This window comes from Paralichthys olivaceus, chromosome 1 (assembly GCF_024713975.1).
Source record: "Paralichthys olivaceus isolate ysfri-2021 chromosome 1, ASM2471397v2, whole genome shotgun sequence".
In the NCBI taxonomy this organism is placed as follows: domain Eukaryota; kingdom Metazoa; phylum Chordata; class Actinopteri; order Pleuronectiformes; family Paralichthyidae; genus Paralichthys; species Paralichthys olivaceus.
The window spans coordinates 12,107,389-12,120,510 of record NC_091093.1 but is presented as its reverse complement, the minus strand read 5'-3'; positions in this window follow the sequence as shown (position 1 = coordinate 12,120,510).

Genomic DNA, 13,122 nt, shown 5'->3' with positions numbered 1-13,122 from the left:
GTTAATACCCATATGGGAAACAAAAAAGTGCAGAACCAATGCAAAGCACTAATAAAACAATCAATGTAGAGTCTGTGCTAAAAGCTCGATTTGGGGGAGGGGCTGCCCACACTTAAAAGCCTGCAGTTTTGTGTCTTAATCAATTTATGAGTGTACTGGTCATTTTGTTTAAGCCAATAAACTGGTGGATTACCATGAAATACTGCTCAGCCCATTGACCAGCCATGTTTATGATGCTACACAGGGGTGTGGGTGGATGTGTGTGTGTGTGTGTGTGTGTGTGTGTGTGTGTGTGTTCTGTTAAACTTTAGCCTTAATGTAGTAACTGGTACAAACATTTGCCTGCCAGATCAGACACAATGTTGACCCATGAGAGAAGTGACATGTTTGCAGATGAAACGTTTAATGAAGATTTATACCTTGTTGCAGTAATTGTGAGCAACATTGCAATATGACAAGAAAACAACTGAACTGAACAGAAAACGATTTTCTTCATCAGCTTCTTACTTTGAGTAATGAGACCCTTTTTGAACTCATCCTTTTGTACCGAAATCAGAACAGAGAACAGGGTTGTGAAGTTACTCTGAGTCAAATCTGATAAAAACACAACCACACCGATAAAGCATTTTAAGGCCAGATTTTGAGTGTTAAAGATTGAAATTATACCCAAAGAAAAAAATGATTACAAAATGAAAAGATTTAAGGCTGTTTCAGGTTTGCAACTTACAAACCAAACCAAAGTGACATTATCTGAGCCTTTACTTTGAGATGAAACCAAATGTGAGCAGTTCTGAAATGACAGTAGTAAGCTCAGTCTCACATGCACACAATTACAATAAAGGTCCTTTCAGATATAACAGCAAACTAAAACCTATTCTAAGGACAAGGACAGTTTATGCTGCACGGACCAGTTATGAAGAACTTGTCCAACAGAAACATCACATTCAGCTAGGCACAGAACACCCAATGGAAGAAGAGCTGCTATTGTTTTATTGTGTGTCTGAACTCTGCTTTCTATCTGTAAGGGCCCTGAGTTGTAGTAGACCAAAGTTGAATCAAGGCATTGGTCTGTATTCTGTGATCAACAATGGAATTAAACTAATTACTATGGCTAACGCCTGTATTCATAATCATATAGGTAGCTAGGTAATGATGACCACCAATAATTAGACCGAGATCGTATTACAGATTTGCTCAAACTTACAAAGCACAACTGAGCTACTCATGGTTAGAATTTCTCTGTGTAAGCAACAAATGACAGTTAAACCTGAGATAGATAGATAGATAGATAGATAGATAGATAGATAGATAGATAGATAGATAGATAGATAGATAGATAGATAGATAGATAGATAGATAGAGGGATAGATGACTTTATTAAGTGAGGCATTTTGTGTGACTGCAGACTATAACAAAGTGCAAAACTCACACACACACATGCACAGTATGTAAATACACACCCTCAGGGAAATACACACACTTGTCAGGTATCTCTCCCTCTCTCTCTTTTTTTTTCTCTGTCCCCCCCTTCAGTTTAATTCTTCATTTCTCACACTTTCGTTCTGCCTCCCAGTCCTCCTCCCCTCTCTTTCTCTTTCTCTCTCCTGCCCTGGCAAACAGGAAGTGTCAGGTCAGACCAGGTTATTTCAGGCCTAATTGGGAGATTGATGTTCCTGCAGAAACCTGGCACCATGACATGCTTTCATCCTCCCTTGTGCACTTCCTCCCAAACGGCAAGAGCCAGACATGTTGACGGCTTGCTGAAAAACAGACAGCTGTCCTTTCTGAGAACTTTTCTTGGCTATTCAAAGACAGGAGTGACACAGGAGTAATAAACAGCATCATCGAGAAGGAAACCGCAAGCGGGCAGAAGGTCTCCTAAGAAATGACTGCTTGTTCTGACCAGCTTTATCTCCTGTGATTCCATCACACTGGTATTACCTATTACTTATGCTGAAAGGTATCCTTGAATGGGCTGGATGAACAGGGGCATCGCTCCCAGCTAATGGGGCTATTTGTGGGGAATGTCTGGAGGGGATAGTAGGGGCAGTAGCTCTATTGTGTCCCGTCTCACCAGGCCAGGACAGAGCGGGACGTAACCTGAACCTCACGTCCACCACTTCTACAACCAAGCAACAAGCAGCCAGGGCAGACGAGGGCCAGTGGAGCATGTCCTGGCCAGTGCTGTCTGTCTAAATAAGATATGACTCGGAGGGATCCAGAACATTTTAAAAGGGTTAGTTCACCCAATTTACGAAAAACATATTTTCTCACTTAAGGGGTCAGTGGGTTTAAACTGAAGATCCTGTAAAATGATCGAACAGCATCCTTCCATATACACCTCTCCTGCGATTTCTGCTGCCACCACACTTTAATGGAGGTGGGCAAAATATTGTTTGTGCAGCAAAAGCACTGAAAATTGATATTTTAAGAATCAAGCTTGACCTTTCAGAAACAGTGTTTCTTGTTGCTCTAGATAATCCACATACACAATGTAACTACATTAATGCTTAGCTGTTGTTTTGTTCCACCAAGACACCCGTCTTCCAAGACAAAGAATTTAATAGATTTTACAGAAGGTATTAAGTATATTGGCAGAATAATAATAATCATGATGTCACCGTAAAAAATGGACCTTTGACCAAATGGACATAAAATCACTTTTCCTACAGACATTTGTTTGAAGTAGTCATAGTCCATGATCAGCATATGAAATCTTGAGTTATGGCCAAAATAGGTGTTTTATGAGGTTGCAATGACATTGACCTTTCACCATTCACCACCAACAAATGTAAATGCAGGAGTACCCAACCAGCACTGCAAGCACTGCAAGCCCCACCCCAAAGGTTGCAGTAATTTAAAAAAGGTACTGCCCCCTCGACCAGGGACCTTTTTGGGGGTAAAAAGATTTAACTTTATTTAGACCCTGGTTCCTGTGGTGGAAACATAAGGAGTAAGGAGTTCCTGCAGAGCAAACATCAAGCCTCTGGCCATGACTGTTGCTAGGGCATGAAAACATTTTTTTTACAGGAGACCGTTATAGCATTTACACAAGACCTTGGCCATCCTCAAATAGCTAATGCGTAGTCTCTGACTCCAAATGTGCAAGATGGTAACATTCGTATCTGGGATATTTTGGATTAATCTGGATAAAAAACACATTTTAATACCATGTGTAAATGGAGTCTGCTTTAAATGTATATATACCATACATAAAATATTTCCTTCAATTTTATGAAATTTTAAATAATCCCAATGCTAAATGGAATGTCAAATAGAACAAAAAAGAAACAAGCTTGCTTTGGTTCAACAAACAGACTGAAGTCACGGCACACTGGAGCCTTCAGTGATTTCAGTAACTCTGTGACTACAACTGTATTTGGGCACAGCTACAGACAACAAAAGTCCACCTGAGTGGCCCCCACCTCGAACACCACCACCAGTGGCCACAGCTAGATGCCCATCCATGACTAGATGGGCAGCTGAAATTACCAATTAGTTTACCAATTGGCTGCAGCGGATTCGATTGGTTTGTAATTAATTCTAGTTACTGGCCCGTGGAGCAGGACGGATGGCGCCATGTCTTTGTCCTACTGACACACTATCCCACAGAGCTGGGCCTCTGGGGGGAGGCAGCGGACATCAATACAGGGCCCTTCAGCTACTGAGCCCTCCAAAAAAAACACAGAGACAGCCTGCTCACCCAGCGCACACTTAGACACACAATACCTTACACATACTCACTCTCTGATACGCAAACACACACAGACGTACCTCCTTTGCAGCGCTCGGCTGATTCCGGATAAGGAGAAACCTCAACCGCCTGAGAAGGTGCTGACGACAAACAAAGACAACAGAAATCTTGTGTTTCGAGACCCTTACCCCGTCCGTCTGTATGTGTGTGTGGGGTTGTGTTTTCACATGAAAGAGGAAAAGATTCTCTCCTGCATGTGCAGCAATTGTGATCCGGACAGTGTGGATCACAATTGCTGGTTGAAGAGGGAAGTTTAAACCTTAAATTCATACTTTCATGGCCTTTTTTTTTGTTGCTATTACTGTTATCTGTGACACTCTGTCAGTGACTTTTTTGCATTTGTAAGCAGGTGTGTGTGTGTGTGTGTGTGTGTGTGTGTGTGTGTCTGTGTGAGTGCGAGAGAGTGGTGTAGCGGCAGTGGCCCAGAGCGGAGGTCACATGGCTCACTGATACCTCCCACACTGAAGGTCAAGGCTTCTACACCCAGGAGCAGAGGAGGGAAGGTTGAAACAGATCGATGATCCAGATAAAAATACACTGCACCTCAGCGAGTCTCCTTTATATAACACACACACACACACACACATTCACACACTCTCAACAAATGACTTAAATGCCACTACAAATGATCCTGGCCTGCTTTTAATGAAAGTGATATGAAAGCGAGAGTCCACAGCAGCGACTGCTGGCTTTTAGGATAACGATGCAGTAATGGAAGACCATTAAAAGATCATAACAGCTTAAACGATGAGGTCTCTATTGTTGCTCTTGCCTAAACCTCCTGCAATCGAACCACTGTTTGCACTTGATATAAAGGAGGACAGGTTGGGAGGTAAAGTTACTCCTCCATAATGGCACAACAGCAACATCCACAGGGTGCGCTGGTCACAGACGTCCCCTGTGGAGCAGAGAAAGAGCGTGTGAGTGGGTGAGCGTGCAGCGGTGGTGAACTGGAGAGAGAGAGGGAAAATCAGACAAGAGTGCAGCTCGTGAAAGACGACAATGTGTGATTTATGTGAGCAGCGAGGGGAGTGGTAATTGGGAGTAAAGCTCCACAATGCTTTTAGTTAATGACGACTCAACTAGTGAAAGATGTCCGCACCACCACAGCTCCTTATTATGGATGCTGGTTAACAGTGGGAAGAGGGCCGTGCCGTTGAGCACTCATCAGGTAATGAATGAGGGGCCGTGCTGAGAAAGGATGGGGGCCTCAACAGCTACAGAGGAGAAGACAGGATATGTGATTTTCCATATCAGCCTCTTTAATGGTCACCTGGCCAGTAAACAATAGTTTAATAATGTTGAAGAGTAAACTGGGATTTCCACTGGGGAAATAATTGACATTTTTCTAATAAGGTCCTGTAGAACTAAAACACAGAGAGCTATCATGCCTGCTGATTAGAATAAATGGCTGCTTCGTCCGAGAAAATGAATGAGTAACACATCTGATGTCACCGCACTCCTCATCATCAGCCATCAATAGCAGAGACAGATGAGTGAGGTCACCACAGGAGAACCAAAATCAATTCTCTTTCTAGACTTTTCAGACACCAACTACACAATGTGTCCACACGAGTTTGTCTTTCACATATGAAGAATACTGCAGGAGATTCGTAGGTCAGATATGCTCACAACAATATCCGTAGATGTCAAGCGAGGAAACATCTGGTTAGAGCATGCAGGAGGCAGAACGTAATTTCTATATTGAGCTGCACAGTTCATATGATTTTGCTTACAGCACATCGACACAAGCATCATCAGAGTCTTCTGTTTGTCCGCAGCAACTGACTTGGGGTTCATGCAACATGCAACCCCTCCAGATCATTTCAGGAGCGTATGCAGAGTTCAGTGCATGTCTTTAAGCAGCTTATTATATATTTTATTTTACCATACAGTTGTTTGCTTTAGATGAAGTTAAATTTAATGAATCTGATAATGAATGATTGGTACTATATCAGGTACAACAGATATGAAGGAAGATCTGAGTCTCTGAATTACTGACACTTCCCCATAATTCAAGATAAAGTGAAGTCGCCTACAAAAGAATAACCCTCGACACGCCATGTTCTCTCACAACCCACAAGCAGAGACAGTAGGTAACCGTAGTCTTTCCCACTGCCAAGCAGAATGTAGTTCAGCTCCATCTATATCATTGAGAAAGAAGTATAACACAAAGCTATTACAAACTATACATGCTGCTAAAACATTTCATCATTTTGAATAGTGATGGAAGAAGCATTCAATTAACATTAACATAATTGAGACCTACCTAAACATGTTTCAAACCTTTAACTTGTCAAAGCCCTGAGATAGTAAACGTACATATTCCCCATCAGAGCACAGGAGCGGACATAACTTCTCCTAATCTGAACAGGATTATTGATGCCTGGATGTGTTTGACAAACAAATTATGCAAATAGGGTTCATTTGGAAGACAGGGAGAAGTGCCTCAGGTCCTGTAATGTATGAAGTGGCATAAATTAAGGTGCTGTAGGAGTGTTTGATAAAAACTAATTCAGTATTCATGCTCTGGGTTAAAGGGCTCTGGATGTTATTCAAACAAATTCATTCAACATGACGTGGACGTCACTGAAAGATAAACGGACAAAAGCATGATGGAGTTTATGATGATTTTTTGCCGATGTTACTAAAACACAGACAAAAGTGGAAACTAAAAAGACTTGAGCAGCTCAGATTATTTTGTATCATGAAGTTAAATTATGTCAACAGTCCAGACCATTTAAAAACCTGTGATGGGTTGTCCTATGAAATAAATGGATGTAAATTAATTTAATTTGTTTATTAGAATGTTTTTATAACTGTTTTTATATTCTGATTAATTTCATACCTATAAATAGACAACTTTAAAACACAGAGGTGTGGACAGGCAACAGTATTCTATGTTCGTCTTTGTGTTGAAAAAAAAAAAAAACCCTCCAAAAGTGTAATAACACAAACAAAACCACAATCAATAGCTGCAGTGTGTCATGACAAGAATCAAGCACAGTGGAGGTTAAATACATCACATCAAACAATCGACTGGATGTTGAATAAGATGTCCCTGTTCCAGCGCAACCGTATCAAAACTGCTCAAGCTTGCAAAACATACTGAGAGGGGACAGAGGAAGAGGAGGTTCAGGGCGCTCGGAGCACGCCTGTGGCAAACCTCCGTCAGATATTGTTTGTGTTTAGCGCCGGGCCCCATGAAGAATTGATGAAGCTCTCTGGGACGGGTGCTATCATCAGGACAGGGAAGAATCAGAGCATGGCAAACGCCGCATTTCTGCCTCCCCTGTGCAAAGCTCCATGCCATTTATGAGAGCCATCCATTAGCTGCAGCCACAGGGCCCAACTGCTGCATGCATCTGTGGTCACTGTGGTGTGAGAGTGTGTGTGTTTTACTCATACATTTGTGAGGACCATTTTAACCATAGAGCCTAAAGAGTGAGGACATTTTTGGAAAGTGAAGACATTTGAAGCGGTCCTCACTTTCTCAATGGGCTGTTTGAGAGTTAGAACTTGGTTTTATGGTGAGGGTTAGAATTATGGTTGGGTTAGGGTTGGGCATTTAGTTTGGAAGGTTCAGGTTAGGCTAAGGGGCTAGGGAATGTGTTATGTCAATGTGTGTCCTAGCTAAGATAGAAGTACAAACATGCAAATTGAAGTATGTGCTATGACTAGACTATAGACTTAGAGCACGTTCTTTGCCAATTGTTTGAAGCCTAAGGTGCTTCCACAAGACTCAACAGTAAAAGTGCACGTGTGTGTTGTATAAATGTGTTTGTGTTTGTAAATGGCACGGCAGCGGGGAGACAGGCAGATGAATGAGAACAAAGAATAATACAAACCGAAAGAAAATGATCATAAGGACAGAGATACAAAACATGAGGACAACAGAGAAAGGACACACACACACATGCACACACACACATGCACACACACTGATCTTCTTACACAGCCTTGGCTGTCTGTAGGCTAACCACAATCCTGCTCCCTGCAGTGCTGACCGCAAAGCAGTCAACAGAGGCACACTGGGCCTTATCCTGCATGACACGCTGGTCGATAATCATGCACACCACCGCATAGCACAACACCACTGTAACTGCGATACCTGGGCCTGCCTCCCTGCATAAGCACTCACGCCTGGATGGAGCCGCACTCACACCAACAGCCATCTATCATGTGGAAATAAAGTTGTTTTTTTCTAACGTATTATGTATATGATTAGTTGTGATTAATCTGGGGGAGTATGTAACATATATGTTCGCAGGTTAGATTAAGATGGTTTGAGGGCAGAAATTAGCATTTGGTGGGAAATAAAAGAAAAACAGGACAACAGCCAGTCTGATAATATGCTATAGGTAGATTACAACCAAGATGACACCAATGCTAATCACTGTGGTGAAGATGCAGTTGAAGTCAGTTATTTATGACCATAATATACAAATGTGATGCATGGTCCAATCAATAGAGCGATTTGTTCTTTTTTAAATTCAATATTAAATAATTGTATTAAGCTGCAGTCACACATCCTCAACATAATCAGTCTCTAGTTGATTGCGACTCTGGCTGACTATGCAGAATTACTACAAACATACATTAGTGTGTATACTACCCACATCGCTGTAGTCATACATGCCGCATTCATTATGCATTAGCAGTCCTGTCATATATTTTGCTAGCTTAACAAATCAGATAAACGAAAGCAATAGCCCCGGATGGAGGTAAAGAAAAAGGGGAGAGAGCCTCAGTGAATCCAGGACTGCCTTTATCCATCCCTTCTGTAATACTGTTAAATGTAACCTGCACTGTCCTCAGTATTTACGTGGCAATAAACTGTCTGATGGATTGCCAACAACCAACCTTGCTCTGCTCAAAGCCACACAGCGTCAAAGGCAAACCGTCACATAAAGGTGCTGACGCTGCTCTTGTGGAAGTCTTTACGCATCACGTACCATCGGACCATTACCAGCAGAATGTTTCTGATCTGAGCTTCAGTCTGATTTCTATTGTTCAGAAATCAATAATCAGGGAAACTTCAAACTCTTTTGGGCACATTGGCCTTTCTTTTCAAGATAAAACGGATCAAAAACATACATTAGGTCCAAAATCAGCAATATAGAATAGGATGGGTGTAGAGAATGTATGAACTAAATTTATATTATTACATCCTAAACCAGCCTGTTATCAGCTGAAGGCCTCATCGCTCTCTGGGAGACTGAAGAGAAAACAAAAGGAAAGTGGAAATCTGTTGAAGATGCATGTAGCCACATACATCAATTTTAGAAATTCAACAGCCCCACCTGCTGTTTGATATGTGCATCGTCCTAGTTGTGCCAAGAGACACTTTGCAGCTTGAAAGAGTGACAATAAATGTTTTGGCAACGGATGATGCAAACTGTTGAAAGAAAACAGGTGTATACCAGCTCTGATTTCATACCTGAAGTTCAGCTTACTTGTGACATAAGGAGTGTTGCTGCTGCTGCACAACAGATGTTTGGTTCTTGTCTTCTGTGGCTCTGCAGCAAATTGTTATAAAGATTACAAAAGTAACCTTAATTTGAATCTGTGTTCAGATTCCTTCAATTGTATGAGAAAGAAAATCTACTGAACAATCCCAGTGAAATGTTACAGCTCCAGTTTTTAACGAGGCAAAACATCAGCATCTTTGTTCCATTACAAATATGAAGAAAATGCTTTATTTTAAAATCGGTTGATAAACAGAAGTTGATCATTTCTGAGGTGTTTTCATTCTGAAAATGGAGTGGACAGCTCAGTTTCCTTTATTTAAACTATTCTAAATTATCTTGTAGAACAAGTTCAACTGTGTGTATGAGATAGAGGCTTTGAGGTGGAACCTGATACCTTTAATCAGTTTGTCAAACACCAGGGCACTTTTCACTTTATAGCCTTTTAAGCCTACACACACACACACACACACACACACACACACACAAACTAAACCTGCACATTCCTGCATGCATGTCCACAGCCCGTCTGTACTCTTTGAACAAAAACAACAAAGCAGAGACAGGAGCTGGTGTGTCAGCCTGCATGTGGCCACACTCTGACTCCCCCTGTGGCCTGGATCAGAGGAGTGAACCCAAGCAGAATCTCCGTCTTCTGCCAGATGGATGAAACCACTTAGCAAATTAGCAGTCTTCCCTTTTTGGCTTTACAACACATACACACACACACTCATGTGGACACACAGTGAAAACACATACTGTAAAAGCACAGGTACCAGCACATCTGCACAGACAAGCAAGAGGCATGGGGTGGTAAAAGGCTAGGTCACGAGAGACTGACTGGACTAGAAACATGCAGAGGCTGGAGAGAGAGAGTGAGAGAAAGAGGAGGAGTGAGAAAGAAAGGGAGAGCAGGAGGAAGGTGAGAGGAGAAGGAAGGAGGACAACATGGGGCGACAGGAAGAAGAGAGGTGGAAAAAAATTTGAGTCAGAGGAGAGGAAAGGAAGGAGAGGAGAGAAGTCAGAAGATGTAAGAAAATATAAAAAGATAAGAAGGGAGGACATGGGGGCAGGCGAGGAGGACAAGGTGAGTCCTTGCAGAGAGAATTAGTGTAGCACTAAAATCCAGTCTGTTGAAGGGAGCATGTGAGGGAGGGAGAGAGGAGAAGGGCGAAGGGGGAATTGCCTGTGGCACGCATCCCTTTTACAGAGGTCACCCCCAGTACAAATGTACAGACACACACACACAATCCTTTCCTCACATTTTCTCACCAACCTATGAACTCATACACATGCGAGCAGGCGTGGCCATTTTAAAATCATCAAATAAAGACAAAACATGGCCATGAACGCATAATGCCACAGATTTATACAAAGAAAAAACACACAAACAAGTCATGTGTGTCCGCACATGCTTTCATCCCGGTGTCCAGAGAATCACATCAGGGCCTCAGCGGACACACAGGGATCAGATTGATTGAGGCAGGAGTTCTTAGCAGCAATAAGGAGGATTAGGACAGCTAATAAATGTTTCATTTGAAGCCAGATGTAGATCAAACGTGAGAAAAGCCTCCAGCTCGTTCTCTGGGGTTGGTGTGATTCTGCTCGCCTCCTCCTCCTCCTCCTCCTCCTCCTCCCTCCACCGCTGCCCTCAGCTGTTGGTTTTCAGCTGTATTATGACAGCCACTACAGATTGTCTCACTAGCAAATACAGTCCCTGCCCCTTGTGCCTACACATCATTAGCTGCCCATCTGTCAGCTTCCTAACAGGTTCCCACTAATGTAGCCAAAGACTCACTTCATTGCATTCCTATCCAGCATGCAGCAGCAGACACCCAACTTTCACACTCCGTCCTGCTTTTCTTTGACTTTTACTCCTCTCTCCTTAACTTCACCTCCCGTTCCCTTCTCCACTCATGTCTGCTCCGTCCCTCTCTTCTTGCATCATTTCAAACAATCCTCTTCCTTCTCGCACTCCACTCTCCACATCCACTTTTAACCTTTGCACTCCACTACCTCCACCCCACTGTCTCTGCTCTCCTCCTCAGACTCGTATCTGTGAAGATGCAGGACTGGTACCAATGGTCAACAGGGGATTAGCAAGAGTGGAGGATGGAGAATGTGTGAAAACCAGTTAAATCACACACTCAGCAGGCCAGAGACTCTCTCTCTCTCTCTCTCTAACACACACACAAACACACACACACTAGCGCAGATGACCCACACATGCGCACAACCCAAACAACCAGGCACAAGCTGTCTCTGGCATCACATGGTTATCACTCAGCGTGCACATGGGCCAGACTCTACTGCTGAATTTAGGCACACAAAATCAATATACATATAGCATGTGTCACTGCTGCCTTAATGATCTGCTGCGTTAAAATAAAATAAAATAAAATAAGATAAAATAAAATAGTTCTGTGTGAGAAAGATGCCGTGGCTAATGGCAGCGACAGCGACACCGGTCCTGGCAAATGGGCTGTGTGGCTGTGTGTGTAACTCTATCTGTGGAGGGGGAATACAGCAGTGGTTGGGTAATGGAAAGGTCATTTAGCCAATCCCCCAGGTAGGGGGGCTGGTCTGACACGGCTCGTTTGTCACAGTTCAATAACTGCCACTCCAGGGGAGTGCATGTGAGGGAGGGAGAGAAAAAGAGTGAGAGAAGGGTATAGGAAGTGTGTGTGCATGTGTGTGTGTGCGCGTGTGTGTGTGCTGCAACCCTGTGTGTGACTGTGTGCTCAGACCCGGGCAGCACAGCTGATTCCCAGAGCTTGTCCCTCCATTAGAGGCCTCAAACTGGGTCACAGCGAAGGCCGAGCACCACAGACTCACAGTCCTCTCACTGTGAAAACTTGTAAGTCCCGGCCTGGGAGGGTTATCTCTGCTCCACTGGTGAATGTCAGGTTTTTCCAAGTGGGAAAAGTGAATTCACCCTCTTGAACTCAAAGAGGGAAACTCCACAAGGATCTCTCACTGTAATCCATGGCTGTAGATGAAGCAGAATGAAAATGTGAATTCACTGAGGTATGAAGGTGGACAAGGGGGATCCAGGCTTCTTCTTAACTTAACATTGCAAGATGAGGTTTTTCCTTTTAAAACATTTAAGGTAAATTGAAGAATAAACAATCACTTAGTCCCATACTTCTTGTGCTAAATTGATAGTCACCCCAAAACACATCTGTCCAGTCATTCAATCAATCAAACATGTTTCTATCTGATGCCACACATGCAGAATTGTAGCTCAAAGTCAGACAGATTGCAATGGACCAGCATTATTCTCAGTCGCCTGTATTGATTTGAACTGTCCCTTTAACATGTCGTTAGGTGTGTGACAGAATGATCCCCCGGCTTTGTGAGAGAGCCAAAGAGAGAGACACACACCTCACTGAGCGACTGGTGAGAGACACCACAGTGTGTCCCTCTCCACACTTTGAAAATCTATAAGAAGCTTCAAAGTGTTCATTCACGTGTCTCCGTGTCTTCCCTGAGAGACGCCTCAGGCACAGATTTGTATTCACCTCAGCAGGATTGAGATATTCTGTGTTTCATGTTTGACCCCCTCCATCCCCAGTGGACATTTAAGAGCTACTCACCCTGTGATGGGGCGGTTTGATCCCACTTAATACTTTACTGGGTGTGTTCGAGATGTTTTAGAAAGGTCTATGTCTCCCTCTTGTGGTCATCACAGGAGCACACAAAACAACTGTTGAATCAAATTAAAATATTTCCAGGTGACAACAAAATCTTTTGAGAAATTGTAAAAATTAAAAAAAATAGCAATTACATACAGGGTCGTATTCAGAACAACCATCCATTCTCTATAATATCCTTTAAGGTTTCAGGGTCTTTGAGTTGGTGGATTGTGGGATTTCTCTCAGGGGTGATTTGGCTTTTGAA